The 18,650-nt window shown below is 41.4% G+C and overlaps 1 protein-coding gene across 4 annotated transcripts in view; it reads right to left on the reverse strand.

The window, feature by feature from the left end:
* Positions 1–18,062, reverse strand: part of kank1.L (KN motif and ankyrin repeat domains 1 L homeolog) — a 101,906-nt gene extending 83,844 nt beyond the window's left edge. Inside the window, exon 1 of one of the 4 annotated variants that reach the window (XM_018246022.2) lies at positions 17,792–18,062. The gene's annotated coding sequence lies outside the window, so the exon portion shown is untranslated. 4 annotated transcript variants of the gene reach the window in all.
* Between the last annotated feature and the right edge of the window lie 588 nt (positions 18,063–18,650).

Genomic DNA, 18,650 nt, shown 5'->3' on the forward strand with positions numbered 1-18,650 from the left:
ACGTTGCACTGCATAGAAATCTATTAGCAATACGTATATAATTCAGAAACAAAATCAGGCAATTGGTTGTTATACTTCTGACTAGTTGAGTACATTACATTTTATGAAAATAAGATATGCATCAGTCAAGAATCAACAAACGACTTTGTGCAGGTAAATGAAAAGAATAGCATTTTATCAACCCAGAAATGAATTTGAATGGATATTTAAATATCTGCAAACCAAATGCTTTATTTTTGTTCCAGCAATCCCTGATCTTGATATTAAAATTATTAAAGCAATATTATATTTTCAGAGCATTAAAATTCATACTAAAAAAAAAGTAAATGTTTTGCCAAATGCAATTGAAAGATAGCACAAACACACAAAATACCGGCACTGATTTCTTGCACAAACACATAAAAAGTGAATGCCTGAGGGTACCATTAAGACCTACACATATGCAGGGCTTGTAAATTGACAGTGACATGCTTAATTCACTGTTGTTTACCAAATGGCTTTAAAAAGGAGGCCATCAATTAGAAAGTCAAGAGAGCCCTAACATTCAAAAAATGTTTTACATCATATATAAAAGCATTAGAATTCCTTTCTGTAGCTGCAGCTACAGGGGATTTAGTGATAAAAATGCACAGAGAACACTATAAAGTTGCTAAGGTAACTTTACTCTGGGATCACATTTTTTTGGCCTTTGATGAAAGTTTTATCATTGCTATTTTTTTCTAAGGAAAAAAAAAAACAAGGTTTCCTCACAATGAAACAAATAAAACTAGCTCCATTCATGGCACAGGAAATTTGCTCTGTGCATTTCTTTTCTGTTCTCTAAGATTTATGGTGCCTTCTAAGTTGTCCTTTATATTTTCTAAGTGACCACACAAACAAAGGCTCTCCATCTGTGGATTCATTAATTGCTGGGAGGATTATGCTGGCATCTAATTGTAGTACAGTGCATGGCAAGCGGCCAAAATCTTAAAAATATTTCAAATAAAAAAAACCTTCAGCTTCCAGGGCAGCAAATCTTAAGTATGGGTTGTATAAATGGTTGTTTCAAACATTTCCACAAGGCAATTTCTAGCTCAGCTAATACGAATCACTCATACAGCATAATTACTAAAGGATTTAGTCAAGGGAAAAAGAATTTGCTTTTCTGCTTACTTAGTACAGCCTTTAGTCAATAGGATATGAGAGTAGAAAAGCAGACTATAACAGAAAAAAGCAGACAGACCACCACATTCCCCAAACTTGCAGTATACCATATAACTTAAATTCCAGGGCTTAGTTTAATGTCAGTTAAGCTTGGTCCTGGCATGTGAGACCCAGCACTGTAAAAATTATCATTTTCTACGAAACTATTTGCACCCAAAACGAATGCCCTTGGTATATGGTAAAAAATAAAATGAACTTTTTTTTAAAGGTAATTGCATGCGCACACCCAATTAAGAACAGACAATGTTTTATCACCACCAGAAACTGTGATTAGTTACCCCTTTATGATTTTAACATGACCGCTTCATTTCAACACTATATTTCAGAATGCAGAGATTTTAGGTACGTCTCCAGTGTGGTATGTTTCACCTATTGTATAAGCTGCACAGTAAGTTGTAAAAATGCTTGGAAATGTTAGGTAGGAATAAGTATTTTGGTTAGTTAACATATATCGAATGTGATGCTATTGGATGTTTAGGTATAAAGTCTATAAGAACTATTCACACACCTTCCCAAGCATGTCTCTGGGCATTATTTTCTGAAAGCCTTCTTCAAAGACAGAGAAATTTGATCTGAACTGGAGATGCGATAAGGTGTCACTGACTGCAGTAACCATGGCACTGGGCTTTATGTGAAAGGAAATCTAATACATGTGCTTCATTCTGGCTGAATTTTTACTCTGCTTTTTGAAGTTAACTTCCTAAAGTGAACCTTTGTTTAAAAGAAAAAAACACTAATATGCAGGTACATTTTTGAGAATGTGTTATCTTTCAAAGCAGTTTACACACTGCTGATTTTGGTTCAGATTTTAAACCACCACAAGTATGAGAGAGAAATTAGATCAGTTTATATACTGAGTTTATTTTTTATTAACACCGTCCGTTGTGTTAATCAGTTGTGTTAGTAAAGTTTCCGATAAAACTGCCTTTTTCATCAGGAAAATCAAAAAAAGGTGCAAAAAACACAATACAAAATGATGCAAAGTGATGTCATCAATTATTATCCTAATATATTACAATAGTGTTAACATTATTCCATATATTAATATTTATATAATGCCAACATATTCCCTAGCACTTAGAGTTGCCACCGGGCAGAGGGGAGGCATGGTGGTCGACATTTGGGGTTAGGTCTGGTGATGTTTTGTGGATGGGTCAGTGACATCTAGGGGCGGTGCTATGAGCCACATTTCAGTTCTGTCCAGATTTCCTAATCTGGACAGTAGTGATGTGTGGGTTGACAAAAATATGACCTACACCTGCCCGCTCCCAAAGCACACCCAACAACTCCATTTATAAACCCGGGCCAACCCACCCATTTCTGATGTCATGAAAGGGGGTGGTGCAGGGCAGACGTGTGACTTTAAATGGAGGCTGAATGCCAGCAGAGTAAGGTCACAGGTGGGGAAGAGTGGACTATAAATGGAGGCTGAATATCAGCAGACTAAGGGCACAGGTGGGGTAGATTGGACCATAAATGGAGGCTGAATGCCAGCAGAGTAAGGTCGCAAGTGGGGAAGATTGGACTATAAATGGAGGCTGAATGCCAGCAGAGTAAGGGCACAGGTGGGGAATATTGGGACTATAAATGGAGGCTGAATGCCAGCAGAGTAAGTTCGAGGTGGGGAAGAGTGGACTATACTGTAAATGGAGGCTGAATGTCAGCAGAGTTAGTTCGAGGTGGGGAAGAGTGTACTATACTGTAAATGGAGGCTGAATGCCAGCAGAGTAAGGTCGCAGGTGGGGAAAAGCAGACTATAAAAGGAGGCTGAATGCCAGCAGAGTAAGGTCGCAGGTGGGGAAGAGTGGACTATAAATGGAGGCTGAATGCCAGCAGAGTAAGGTCGCAGGTGGGGAAAAGCAGACTATAAAAGGAGGCTTAATGTCAGCAGAGTAAGGTCGCAAGTGGGGAAGAGTGGACTATAAATGGAGGCTGAATGCCAGCAGAGTAAGGTCACAGGTGGGGAAGAGTGGACTATAAATGGAGGCTGAATGCCAGCAGAGTAAGGTCACAGGTGGGGAAGAGTGGACTATAAATGGAGGCTGAATGCCAGCAGAGTAAGGTTGCAGGTGGGGAAGAGTGCAATAGGAGCTCAACCAGAATCTGCCAGCACCCCACAGAATGTCAGTCTGAACTCGCCAGAGTTGCGGGGGTCGACCCGGCCCGCACATCACTACTGGGCTGCTCTTCCAAAAACTGGGCCAGGCCATTATTATGATTAATGTAACTTTTCAGGATAAAACTATATATAGAGGGAATTTCTGCAAATGCCTTTCCACTGTAATCAATGTGAATAAGTAAAAGTAAACTAAATAAAATACAATGCTACTTTAGATACTGCTCTACACAACAATTTTTTTCAAGCTACCATCTCTTTACAAATGAATGTTAAACTCTTCTACATGTTTTTTTTTTTTTAAAGGTTTTTATTTTTGCATTTTAAACATAAAAGAAAACAATAAAAATTAACAACAATAATAATAATCGTACTTGGCATTTTCAGAGAAGACTGGGTACAAGTGATATCATAACACAGTGATTGACATTACCAATTCAATATATCGCAGCTTGCAGCCAAAGTTTAATTGTCTGACAACGATACCTGGGGGTTGACATCCAACCAAGGGGACCATATTTTCCCAAACTTGTCAGGAGTTCCCCGAGCATTATAGGTTAACTTGATTAGTGGAAGGGTGACATTTATTAAATCAACCCACTGCTGGAATGTGGGGGCATTAGGACTCATCCATTTCATAATAATTAGCTTTTTTGCATAAAACACCATAGAACGAAGTAAAGTTCTAGTTTTTTGCAAGGGAACCACTTCGTCAATTATACCTAGAATACAGACTTCAGGAGTACAAATTCCAGGGAGAGACAGATGTTCATTACTATATTGAATTACCGCCTTCCAATATGACAGTACCCTGGGGCAGTCCCAGATTAAGTGCAGGAAGCCTGCCTCTGCTGTACTGCACTTGGCACATTTAGCCCCTTCTAGTCTACCCATAACTTTGAATTACACAGTTTTATAACCACGTGATTATGTTTTATTCTATTAAAGTAGCTGAACTGTAATCTTTAAACGGGTGCTGGGATCCACTGCATACATATATTGATGCATTTTTAAAATGAATAAATAACATAATGGATTGGTGGCGGTGGCATTGGTCTGCGCAGAACAGGCATGGCCAAAACCAACCAGGTTCATATAAGGGGAGGCTGATATCCCTGAAAGACACTTGTGCTGTATCAGAGGAAAGAAAACTCTCTCCTATGACTGTCAGCACAGCTGTAAAATGACAGAAAGGAATAGTGCAGAGCAACACTAATTGAAGAAGTGGCCTCCATTTTCAATTAACCCTGGGACCTATGGTGCAGCAACTGATGTGCAAAAAAAACATGATTAATATTTTCAAAAATTAAGTAAATTGTCAATATATTACTTTAGACTCCCCTTATGACTGGACATGAAACAGGAACCTGGAAACTTAGCATCCACCATTCTCGACATGTAATGGGTCAAATTCCAACAAAAGTATAGAATATACTTTTAAAACCCTGTGTACCTAAAGCGAGGGAGTTTCCTTCCATGGTATCCCCAAGAAAACATTGAAAGGACTCTGCTAGTGAGCTGATGCAGAGATTCAGAAACTGCTGGTGAAATGTTACATCAGAGCTGATGAAACGGCAATTTTATCCCCACCCCCACCTTGCATTCATAGTGAATGGAGTCTTTCAGGAGCAGCCTGTAACAGATCTTTCCCTTCAAACAAAGTCAGGGAACAATAGAAAGTAAGCAGCATTCTGCTGAGTGAACTTGGCACAATAATATTTGGAAAGTGAAATCTGGGGAAGTAAACAGGGCTTCAAGTACTCATAAAAATCTACATCCTGTTCACCTGTTAATGCAGCCAAAAGAATGAAGACACACGAGGAATTTTAGAACAAGATTGCACACTTTTAATTTTAACTGCTTGCCTGACTTAGAGCAGTGGAATTTTTTCGTTTCCGAGTTGCTCTTTGATCTATGCCGTGCCACATGTAATGCAATATGTAGAATAACACGATCCAAGGGCCCCAGTAGGCAAGGAGTTAAACAGTAGATATAGATATTTCCTAAACCAGAATACATGGCTGCAGTAAACATATTGAGGACTAATTATTTAATGTACATCAGATATTATTCAAGTTGTCCGGTAGAATATTGTTATGACACAGGCACAAAACACGTTTTATACATAGTCCCCTCTCATGTATGTATAATAATGTAAAAAAAAAGTGTTGTCATTTCAACATGGTGAAGCTAAAATGTATGCAAATAACTTTCAATTAAAGTCTGGAATGTACACTTTAATCACGTCTGAATGGTTTGATTTAAAATGTTACACTGAGGAACAGAGGGGTAAATGTGTCTTTGTCCTAAACATGATGGAGGGCACTGAACGTTAATAGTTTTAACTTGCTTATTGGCGCGTGGAATTTTGATGCAAAAAAACATGCATGTGACTTTGTGACAACGTACCCACTAATATTACATTATTTTAAATAGGCTATGCATTCCCAGATTTGGAATACACAGCATGACAGTCTAGGCATGTACAGTATGTCAGCTCTAGGTTGGTTTCAACATAGCATTGTGCAATCCAATGATCTATCCATGTTTAAAATGTCACCTGTCGGCAGGTGATTCAGCATATGAGCAAGGGAAGAGGCGCTGCAGTATATGGCCATCAACATGTATGGTCAGTTGTATATTATCCATCAGTAAGGCCTGTGGGTCTCTGGTGCACTAATCTTTTCTATGGTAAAAAAAGTTTACCCGCTGTCTATAATGTCCTCTGATGTTCATTTAAAGAGTAATCATGTCCCCTCACAAGCACCTTTTCTAAAGAGAAAACATCCCCAACCTTGACAGTCTACTCTCGTAGTTCAATTATCTATCCATTTTACCAGTTTAGTGGAAAAGGTGAAGTTGAGAGGTAGGTTATTGTAAAAATATTAAATAATTTTCATAGATAAAAGCAGCTAACCCCATGTAAAGAGTCTAACTGTATGTGCCAGCAGGCTTTTTTACTTGCATTAGCCATGTTTGGATGGGTCTGTCTGTACCCAAGGAAGCAACGGCAAACATTGAATGAAGAAAAATAATGTTTTACCACTTTTTTCTTCAAAACTGATGTCTGCTTCAGCAGGGAACTGAATTATTTATTTAGGCTACAGCCACACAGGAGCAATTCTCGTCCTAAGTTTATGTGCAGGCTGAGAATCAGCTGATCCGTTGGCCTCCATTCCCTCCTGTGTCTGCACTCTCAAGTGCTGCATTAGCCTGAGTGCAGACAAATGGAGCAGATTTCAGAGTGAAGATGAACAATAACACATTTACACAAAGAAATCCTCTCTGTGAGGTCAGTAGATTGGCTGATTCTCGGCCTGTGTATAAACGCAGGCAAGGAATCAGTGCCATGAAGCTGTATCACGTGTGCACACCAGGGAAAAATCATATTACATGAGTATATACCTTTAATATTTATATTGAATTAAATGATTAGGGCAGTAAAGCTGACCATTAATGGGCAGACACTAGCTGTTGACTCCAAACCAAGTCCACAGCATACTGGCTGATATAAGAGACCTAATTGTCAACCTGTAGGACCAATATCTGGTACCGGTTCTGCAAAAAATGAGGGTGAGTGGACATGCCTTTTGGAAACTGGAAAGGTAAATTGTGTGGTACAGGCTCAATGGCACAAATTATTGTAATAAAAGTCTCCATTTATAGTTCCAGTAGAATCCAAGGGCAGCGCTGCATTTTGGTCTAGCAAAACCTTATACACAGCCACCTATATAGAGAATGTCCAAGGGAGTGATAAATAATTTACATATTTCCAGACCTTTGATCAACACACAAACATCCACTGCTCTGGGTTGTGTATCACAGTATGGCAATTGTACGTCCACTTCAAACATTCCGGATTTAATTATGTAAAGAAATAAGCAATCTGCTTTTAAAATTTAATAATATTCCTAGGTTACGGAACTACCCTACAGTCTGCTTGCACCAATATGATAATCATTCATCATTTCATCATGTACAAGTTAGCCAAATGGCAGGTAACAGCTCTGTGAAGCTTTAATTAAAGTCAAAGGTCACTGATTGTCCAACATGTTAGGAAAGTACATAATGAAAAGGAGAGTGAATATTTACCTAAAGGCTGAGCCTGGTCTTTGGCCAAATATTCATTCACCCAAGCAGTGCTTTGATGTCCTGACTAATCATTTCCTCATCCAAGTTAGGACACCACATGAGAACTTTGACCAGCAGCCAGCTGTCACATCGCACTGTAATTTTGCCCCAGTGCTAATCTATTCTGTCATCTAGCTTTGTTTTGCATTAGACTCTATTCTGAGTAGCCCCTAAATTAAATACACACAGAGGAGCGAACACAAAAATCTGTAATTACTATTAAAATCACAATATGAAAAAAAAAGTCAGTGTTGCGTGTCGCAACTATATTCATTCTTCTCTTTGGAAATCGACAGATTTGCAGTAGCCAGCATAAACAAGGGAAATCACCCAGGGTGATCATCGCATCACTGAAGACAAAAACCAACATGGAATTTAAACACCGGTAGGTGCAGCTTGCATGTTTAAGGGTAAGGTCACACTGGGCGTTTCGGGGAGAGTTAGTCACCTGGCGACTAATCGACTCGTCTTTCAGCGACCAATCTCCCGAACACCTTCGGGCGACTTCAGAAAACGAATCGGCACGTGTGCTTAGCGGCGGCGGCGGCGATTTTTCATTTTAGCCAGCGCAAGAGTGAGGGAAGGCCTTCGGGGAGATTGGTCGCCGCAAAGACGAGGCGATTAGTTGCCAGGCGACTAAATCTCCCTGAAACGCCCAGTGTGACCTTACCCTAAAGGAACAGTGACATAAAAAAACAAGTGTTTTAAAGTAATAAAAATATAATGCAGTGATGTGGTAAAACCCGCACCTGACCCTAAGCCGCCCTCCCTCCCTCAACCCGTGCGCGACTTTCCAGGTTCCTTTTATAGACCCTCCCGCCACTGCCTCTCCGATGACATCACAAAAAGGTGCGGGCAATAAGGCACGCGTCTTTAAAAAAAAAGGAAGCCGGAAGACCAGCAGGCGCGGGTATTGGGCCAGCCCGCACATCACTATTGCCCTGCTGTGTTTGCTTCAGAAACACTATTATAGTTTAAATAAGCAAGCTGCTGTGTAGCAATGGGGGCAGCTATTCAAAGGAGAAAAGGCTCAGGTTACACAGCAGATAGATAAGCTCTGTAAAACATAATGCTGTTATCTGTTAAGCTGGCCACAGACTCAAAGATCCAATCGTACGAATCAATGTATGATCGGACTTTCCCATCTCCCAACCTGCCACTAACCATTCAGATCAAAGTCTTACCATTCCGACCAAATAAAGTTGTAAAGAACAGATCAGCCGATGTTCTGCCCCTGACAGCAATCATATGAAAGTTATGTCCGACCAAAGCTAGTGACAGTCTCCCTCTGAAAATCGTACGATCAGCAATACATGCAGAGATATTATCCGCTGCCGACAGAAATCTTTTAACCTGTCAGATCGACCAAACGACCGATCTCCGCCAAACGAAAAATGTCGGGACTCTCCACACACGGTCCGAAAATCGTACGAATCCTTGATTCATACGATCACAGCTGCCTGCTTGGCCCTGCAAACATAGATAGATTGCACTGGGACCGACAAAGATTTTTTGACCTGGCCGATCAATTTCCCGACAGATGTCGACCGAAAAATCGTAAGATGTACGATCCCACTAACCGCACAATAATTCCGAAGGATTGGTCGGGCTTCCCTAAAATCGGTCGTTCGGCAAGAAGAATCGACGCGTCTATGGGGAGCTTAAGTGAAGTGGGGCAATCTGAACAACAACATTTCATAATTATAAGAATAACAATGTCACATAACAAAAGTTGCGCAAAAGCTATTTTAGGAAGCCATACACTTCTTTGGCAACTTAACGACCAACAAGCTGGTTACAGGCTTTACATGGCATCTCACCTCCCAAGGGCCATATTTCAGTCTGGTGTATTGCTGCCCAAGACATCAGACCAAACCGCCTTCTTTGGCTTCTGGTACATGAGCAGCCTCATCACTGGATAAAGTGGTAATGTTTTGTGGCACCAGGCCCAGATTTGTGGCAATGCCACAAAGGTCTGGACCTAGGGCGTCAAATTACGGTATTAGGAGCGGCATGCCGCCCAGCCGCTCTATGGAAAGCACTGGGGATGCGCAGCTGCTCAGTGCTCTGGAGCTTGCGCCTGGTGGGGTAGTGTGGGTTGGCGGTAGGACCACGCGGCCTAGAGGCCTTTGAGGTGGTTAGGCTGGGATAGATAATAAAATGGAGAATAGACTTCTGGCCTACTTGGGAGGAAGTAAAGGGTCATCACTATTTTCAAGTGGGTTTATATAGTGAATAAAATTACCCCATCTTGTAAAATATAAAGAGGCGTTCCATGACCATTTAAAAGCACAAGGCCAAAGGTCGAGGTGTTTTTATACAGGTCATGGAACTCCAAGGTGACTTCTAATATCCTCATATTTTGCAACAGGGGGTACTTTATTATAATACACAAGTTTCAGTGAGTCATGTGACAGAAATAACATCACTAAACTCAGATTATAACTGATGACATCATTAAGCACCGATATAATTTACAGGATATTCATGGCTTTTTTGTATTATAAAATAATTTATGAGATGTTTATAGGCTAGAATTTATTGAAATGAAAACATACAGTTTATATACTACATACATGCATACAGTAAAAATAAAGACATGAATATTCATATTAAGTTTTGCTAGGACAGCATAGGATAATCAAATTAACTTACTGCACAAACTAAGGAAGTAGCTTATTTACCATGGATGTCTATTTTATTCATTTCTGCCCTTTACTTGTCATCTCTTATGTATTTTACGACATTAATTACAGACAGGGCCCAAAAGAAGGACAAATTAACATCCAGCTTCAGGCAGTGCAGGACAGAGACACCAAAAGCAGACTGTCCTGCCTAAATCACCCAAGCTGAATCAAAACTTCACTGGAGGAGAGGGTTTGCTTAGATTAAATCGCCAAATGTGCGTTACCTTGCCCATACAAAAGCTGGAACACCTGAGTTAACGCAGCCCAGGCTTTGACAGGTGTTTCTACTCACTATGTCATTTGGAACTACTGAATGCATGTGTATCACCTTCATGTGAATGTGTATCACGCCTGAATGCGGCCATTCTGTGCGCACAGTGAATGCAGCCATGATCATATAAAAGCACATCATACCTCCCAACATTTTGGAAATAAAAAGAGACACAAAGATTTGCAGTGCTCCGAAATTTTTTAACCATGCCTATCTTGTGGGCCACACCCCGTAATTACCATGTTCATTTTGCTAAATTTGGCACTTTATGAAAGTCTGAAAACATTTCAGTGGTTTTTTTATTTGTTAATGCAGTTTTGATTAAGGTGAATTGCCCTTTAAACTGCAAGTCACAGTTCTCCAAGAGACCTGCTTATCTTAAATTGTTACAGTTGTTTCTTTGCTTATTTTAAATTATAACAAATTTATCTTAGTGCACCTGCCATGTACTCTGGGCTCTTTGCCAAAGCCAATTAAGTTTTAAAAACATTGTATCTTTTTCAGACTGTTCAGAAAAGGAGATAAAAGAGAAAGTCGGGACATTTCAGTAACAATCCTGGACTGTGGACTGAGTTCTCAAAATCTGAACTGTCCCGCGAAGAACGGGATAGTTGGGAGGCTGCTGAACTTGCAAACTGGAGAGCTAAAAGTTAATTTAAAGGTAAACCAACCCTTTTAAGTAACAACCGTACCACTTTAATAAATGTTTACAAACATTTCAACACATAGAAATATAAACATGGTCACTGCTATAAAAATCCTAGCAGTCATGTTACAGCAGCAGAAATGTTTCAGTGGAAGCTAAGTCCTTTATGATTCCACTACCAAATATTTGTGTTATCTTTATCTCAATATGCCTCAGTGCCAAAATCACACTAAGCTCTATAGTTCCACAAACATTTTTGACAAGTGGAAAGAATTGTTCAGAAGTACTCATCCTACACACTGGCCGTCAGTCCACTTTACTGGCAGAGAGCGTGAAAAGCATACATAGGAATGTAGTACACAATGTTAACGTAACATCAGTAATTGCATATTTCGCAATAAAAGTGTTTTTGGTCAAAGTGCTGCCAATCTACCACTGCTTACACCTACAGAGAAGCATGATGGCAGTAGCATCATGCTATTGAGTTACTTTCCAGCAGTCTCGGCACCTTGTTAAAATATGAACAACAGAAAGGTGCAAATGAAACTGTTAAACTGATAAAATTGGAATCTTGGCAGAAAGCTAATTCTCAGCAGAATCTTGGCAGAAAGCTAATTCTCAGCAGAATAATGTCTTGCCCATTAAGGGTAAGGGCAGACACGAAGATTTAGGGAGATTTAGTATCCCGGCGATAAATCGCCTCTTCTTCGGAATGACTAATCTCCCCGGACTGCCTACAGCCGGCTAGAATATAAACTGCCGGTGGGATGGCACTCGAAGCGCTTCGTTTTGAATTGTATGATTTTTGGATCGGTCGTTCAATTGGCCGTTTAGTCAATCGGACAGGTTAGAAATTTTTGTTGGCTAACGATAATATTTCTGCATATATTGCCCACCTGACTATATCAATGGGCAGGGCCGCAATTAGAAATCACGGAGCGCAGTACAAACAAAATTTTCTGGGCTCCCTAGGCCCCGTCCACACTACAGTTAAAAGACTGCACAGACATCAGCGCTAAAAAATTGGTGTTCAGTAGAACTGACTTAAACTTCGCATCTTTTTGCGACTTTAGGACTTCAACTCCTTTTTGTTGCTTCGGTTCTTTTCGCGGCTTTAGGATTCAACTTCGGCTCCTTTCGTGGCTTTGGTTCTTCGGCTGCTTAGGCGCTGTCAAGGGGGCCCGTTTATTTCGAAAAGTGCAGCACAGACGGGCCCCCCCTTTTAGGCCCAGGATTGTGGGCCCTGACAATGGGCTACTGCCAATACCATTTGTCAGACATAAATTTCAGTCAGTGACAGAACATCGTCTGATTTGTTCTTTTACTACTTTATTTAATCTGAATGGTTAGTGATAGGTCGGGAGATAGCACCGCACGGTCTTTCGTCCGATATTAAGGCTATAGCTGCACGTCTATGGCCATCTTAACCATTAGCAGAACTATAGCAGTTCATAAAATCTAGCTTGCAGAAGTTTTGACACTCAACCCAGGGCCGGAACTAGAGGTAGGCAGAGTAGGCACGTGCCTAGGGCGCAAAGCTTAGGGGGCGCCCGGCACGTACCTTTAACTGCTGCCTACCTCCGTCCGGTCTTCATTCCTGCTCTGTGTGCCCACATGCACGCTCCTATATGACAGGAGCGTGGCGTGTGATGTGTGCATGCGTGCGCCTAAGTGATTGAGGGTGACGTGCGCTGAGATGCTTTTGTCAGTGTGCCTGCACGCGCTCAGTGTAGGGGGCGACGCGGCAGGTCGGGATGCCTGGGGCGCCTGCCCATGCTGGCCCGGCCCTGACTCAACACCATTCACTTCTCATGAATTCATTAAACTGCACAGTGGCATATTTATACTGGCAATAACATTTGTACAGAACAGAGCAGACAATCCAGTTACAGCTCAGATAGTGAATCTATTGTTTGTGCACTGTGCCCCAAGTATCAACATCATTACCACATTAATGCAAATTCCCATCACTGGAGGTGAAGGGGATAAGACTGCACCGGGCACGCCACTAAATTGGACCCAGTAGCGACAGCGAGTCTGCAGGCACATCATACAGATGTCATTGGAAAACATATTTTTTTCAAAATGCATCCATTGTTCCAACAGAATGCTCCCATGACCCTCCTCTAGAAGTAGGTATGAGTGCAGCACTCAACAATAAAAATCCTTATAAAGTCCTACTACAACTTCCAGTTACATTGAGTAGGAGAAACAATAGCTTATCGGAAAGCAGTTCCATTGTGAAGGGCTGACTCATTCTGAAAGCACAGGATCAGGCACAATGACCTGGAATGACTGCCTACACACCAATATAACAGCTAATAAAAACTATATATACTTATCAACAAAAGCAGTCATCACTTTAAAAAGCAGCTCTACAAAATATAAAAGTATAGAAATTCAGCACTTATCCAAAATAGCGATGAATGGGTTGGCCTAAAAGCAGCGGATCCCGGCACATACTCACCACCAGCCCAGCCCCTTCTTGAACCGTCACAACCCCACTTCTGACATGGAAACGGAGCACCTCTTATTTATATATTCACACCCACTCAGCCCAGTGACATCAGATATGGGCGGGTTGAGCATGGGCATAGAAATCGTGACACGGCAGGCTATATTGGGGTCAGGGTAAGTTGAATAATTTTCAACCCATGCATCACTAATCCAAATAGCATGTTACATTTATTTTTCTTTTTTGCAGTTAAATTAAAAAATTAAATTATCAGTTTTGGTGCTATGAAATAAAAATACCACAGGAAAAAATGTCACTGTAGGACAATGATCCCCAACCAGTAGCTTGTGAGCAACATGTTGCTCTCCAACCCCTTGGATGTTGCTCCCAGTGGTCTCAAAGCAGTTGCTTATTTTTGAATTCCAGGTTTGGAGGCTTAAGTTCTGGTTGCATAAAAACCAGGTGCACTGCCAAACAGAGTCTCAATGTAGGTTGACAATCCACATGGGGCTACCACATGGCCAATCACAGCACTTATTTGGCACCCCAAGAACATTTTTCATGCTAGTGTTGCTTCCCAACTCCTTTTACTTCTGAATGTTCTCATGGGTTCAAAAAGTTGGGGATCCCTGCTGTAGGATTTGTTTAGCAATAACATGAATAACATGAATTTCGGAATAATTTTGCAAGGCATTATAGATCGTTATGCATGCTGTTGTATTTAGAAAGTGTTCCCTTAGCTTTCTCTTTGTGGCTTTCTTGCCTCATTAAACGTCTTCTGTCATGGATCACATAAATCTATAGGAAATGGGCCGCTACTAAATGAAGTAAATAGTAGCTTAGACTCTCAGTTGTAAAATGTCTAGTGAGAGTAATAATGATTTAAAAATGAATGCATAATTGCAATTTACCACTTTAATTTTAAAAAGTCAGCTATTTAACTAGTGTGTAAATACTGGGGCAATTGCCTAGTTCTACAGAAGTATGCTGGATTCTAAGCAGTTTTACTATATCAACTTCACATTTATTCCAGTGAACAAATTCCTCTGCAACATTTTGTTTTAAGCTTAACTCTTGTGTATGCACTTTTTATAAACAGAACAGTATACACTTAAACGTGCCACATCTTTTGCATTTGGAATTTACAGCAAAGGAAAGCCTCAGAGCTATTTCTATATGCCGACGTCAGTGTTGTCTGAGCCCCTCAAGACGAGTCCCAACATCTTGGCAAACACGGTGGCCCTTCTTTTGTACCTATGACCACCAATACAAATTGCCGGTGGTATGGCATACATTTCCGAAGTTGCTTTATCTGCAGTGTAACCTGAGCCTTTTCTACTTTCAATGGCTGCCCCCTTTGCTACACAGCAGCTTATTTATATGAACTATAGTAGTGTTTCTGAAGCAAACACAGCAGCTTTACCAGTGCAGGGCAACACTGCAATATATTTTTATTAATTTAAAACACTTATTTTTTGATGTTACTGTTCCTTTAACCGTAAGGTGAACCACTTTACAAGTGCATTTAGCAGTGAATAACTGTATTTCTGTGTTTGCTTTAGTCAGGAATGTTCCTTTGGAAACCACAATAAGTATGTCAGTAAACGTTAAGATAGAATAAGCAGATACCTACAGATCAGAGGTCACAATGGTCAATGGCATGAGAGCAGTTGAGTCAATGTTAGGCGCATCCGATTACAATGCTTGAAAGATGTGCAGTACAAAATAGCCTCTCTGATAGGGAACTCAACGTTGATTTCTGCTTAAGCTGGCCATAGACGCAAAGCTAAAGTCCTATGAATCTTTGTTTCGTAAGATTTTCAGACCGTGTGTGTGTGTACTGTCCCGTCATTTTTCATGCCATGATGATCAGACGTTTAGTCGATCGGACAGGTTAGAAGATTTATGTCGGCTAACGATAATATCTCTGCATATGTTGCCTTTCTGACTATATCAATGGGAGATTGTAACTACTATTTTTGGACATAACTTTCGTAATAGTACTGTCTTGGCCAGAATATTGCCTAATTTGTTCTTTGTACTATTGTATATAATCTGAATGGTTAGTGGTAAATGGGGAGACTTCAAAGAACAATCATGCGTAGAACATAACAATATATCTGCCCATCTATGGCTAGCTTTAGTTCAAGATAAAATGTTCTGAATGTGTTTTGGTACCTATTTAATTTAATGATTCCCTGACCTATGAATTCTGCATATATGCATATATATATATATATATGCATATATATATATTTATATATATCCTTTAAAATACATATACATTTTGTTCTTACATTCAATAAAAGCCTATAAGTATTTTTTCTGTTTCATAAGAGTACAGGTACCTCCTAGGCTTCAGGTTTCCCTACAACCATGCAGAGCAGGTCGCTTATCTTTGTTTCAATACACACATATAGAGCTGAATCGTCAGATATACAGGTAGAAACAATAGAATTCTACCTGTATCTGACAATTCAGCACTAACAATAGCCGATGTTTGGGTGCCTTCAAAGGCATCCGATCAAAATTTTCCGTCCAGCCCGATCGATGAGCCGACCGATAGCCAGGTCTTCTGCCGATGTGGGTCGGCTCTTTTCCCACCATACACGCACTAAATATTGTCCATTTGTTTCGTACGATATTATCTGTGCATCTATGGCCACCTTAAGGGCAGCGACAAACGGGAAGATTCGGGGAGATTTAGTCGCCCGGCAACCGCCTCTTCTTCAGGTGACTAATCTCCCTAAAAAGCCTTCCCTCCAGCTAGAATCTAAATTGGCGGCTGGATGGCATACCTCCCAACATTTTGGAAGTGAAAAGAGGGGCAAAAAATTTTTTCCCGCACATAGCCCAGCAATTTTTTTGACCACCCCCCCTAATTACCATGTTGGTTTTACAAAATTTGGCAGGTTATGAAAGTTTGAAAATATTTCTCCTTATCTAAACTGTGTTTTTGTGTCTCAAAATTGTTACAAAGTACCTTATTTGCACCTGTTAGCTGTTCTGGGCTCTCTGCTAAAAGCCAATTAAGTGAAAAACTTTGTTTCTTTTTCTGGCTGTTCAGTGCTGGAGAAAAGAGGGACTTTCCAGTACAAATGAGGGACTGCGGGTTGAGCTGTCAAAAGAGGGACTGTCCCTCTGAAAAAGGGACAGTTGGGAGGTATGGGATGGCACTCGGATCGCTTCACTTTCTGAAGTCGCCCAAACTTTCCTTGTGAGGCAACTTCGGAAAACGAAGCGTTCCGAGTGCCACCCCACTGGCAATTTAGATTCTAGCCGATGGGAAGGCTTTTTGGGAAGATTAGTCGCCTGAAGAAGAGGCTATTTGTCGCCGGGCGACAATCTCCCTGAATATTAGTGTGTGCCCTTACCCTAAGAGCAGGTCTGGACTGGGAGTCAAAATAGGCCCTGGCATTCCAAGTACACAGAGGCCCAAATAGTCTTCCACCAGCCCACTAAATAGTGACTGTCTATGGGACCATACAGCAGCCCCTTTGGCATTTGCCAGAACCCACAGATTGCCAGTCCGGGTCTGCCTAAGAGTGAGAGAGCAGTCTTGAAACAATCTTTCAAAAGCATTCACAATAGAAAAATACCTTTAAAACCACTAGAATTTTTTGATTGTATATTGGAAAGTTGCTGAAAATGGCAAATACTGTCATGTTATGCTAATGTACCTGTTTTTGGGTGGAGTTTCACTTTAATTTGCCTGGGAAACCGAGCAAGACTGTGCTGAGGCTGAGACTAGAGCAAGCATGTCACAGTGTGGTCTTCTCTCATACACCTCAGCAAATAAGGGCAACTCTTCACATTAGCGCTTGAATAGTTGTCCCCAGTTGTTCAAACAGGCCGGTGTTTGCAGCAAACAGAAACATAATTATTTTATTCCATATCACCCCTCCCCCCAACATGACTTTGTCAGATCCGGCGTCACCTGCTGCATGATCCATGGTTGAACCCTGGGGCTTTCTGGCGCAGGTGTGTGCAGATTCCATACAAAATGGGACAGCTCACGGGAAAAGCATGGAGGGGAGGGGGTTATTTTACGGTTCCATTAACTACTGCCCGGAATAACTTTTAAGGGCAATATACCAAGCTTGTTAAATCGAACACGCACCCCCTTGAATGATCGCGCGGTTAACTGCACCAGCCGGCTCTGCTTCACACCAGGACCCACCTTTCACTCAACCAATCCACCCCCCCTCCCTCTTGGATGTTCTACACAGAGACTTTTAGTCAGCCTTATCTGCACAAAGAGAAGCGCACGGAATTAACTCACCTCAGTGATCCCTCTCGGCAGGCTCAGCTTGTTACACACACACACACACACTCGGGCTCTCATGTGCCACCCAATGGAGTTCTTATAAAGGGCAGAAAAGCATTCCAGGATACAGGCTGTTATAGCACAGACAACTAGTTCTCCTCCTCACTTGAGACAAAAGTCAAGCATCCTCCGCACAATGCAATGTGCACCTCTCCCCAGCGGTCAGCGAGATAAAGCGCGCGCATGCGCAGTTCAGCGCCAACGAGCCTGCCCTCTTGCCCGGCTTTTCCCAGGCTGTGGGGGAGCTAATGGGAGGATCAGCACTGACACAGTGAAAGGCCAAGGGGGGCTGCTCTGCGCCCAGGGTGGGAGTCAGGGATACAGACAGGGCTTGACAAAGGAAAGCTGCTGCGACCCTAACGTGTCAGGCTTCACTGACAACACATTCCTGCAGCTAATGACACCGCGCTAGGGCTATGCATTTTTTAAAACGCTAAATAATGTATTAGGTGTTTAGCTCAACTTCTCTCACTCCCTGGAGACATAGCCTTGCCCGTGCTGCTTACTTAGCTGTGTCCTATAGCCTGCATTTTGCTTTATAAACTCACCTCAGGCACCATGTCATTTGCAAAATATTACATTGGTAAGAACAACACGAGTAGTGGGCAGTATCAGGAACAGCACCCATCAGAAACAGCACCCATCAGGAACAGCACCCATCAGGACCCTTTCACGCTTTAGCCTTCAACTGAGTGGGAGTTGTGGTTAAACAACACATGGAAGACCAAGACAATCAGATTAGAATAAACCCCCATCAGCACAAAGTTAGCTGCATCATTTTTAATATTCTAAGTTGAGGTAGATGCCTTCCTCA

This window comes from Xenopus laevis, chromosome 1L (assembly GCF_017654675.1).
Source record: "Xenopus laevis strain J_2021 chromosome 1L, Xenopus_laevis_v10.1, whole genome shotgun sequence".
Taxonomy (NCBI): domain Eukaryota; kingdom Metazoa; phylum Chordata; class Amphibia; order Anura; family Pipidae; genus Xenopus; species Xenopus laevis.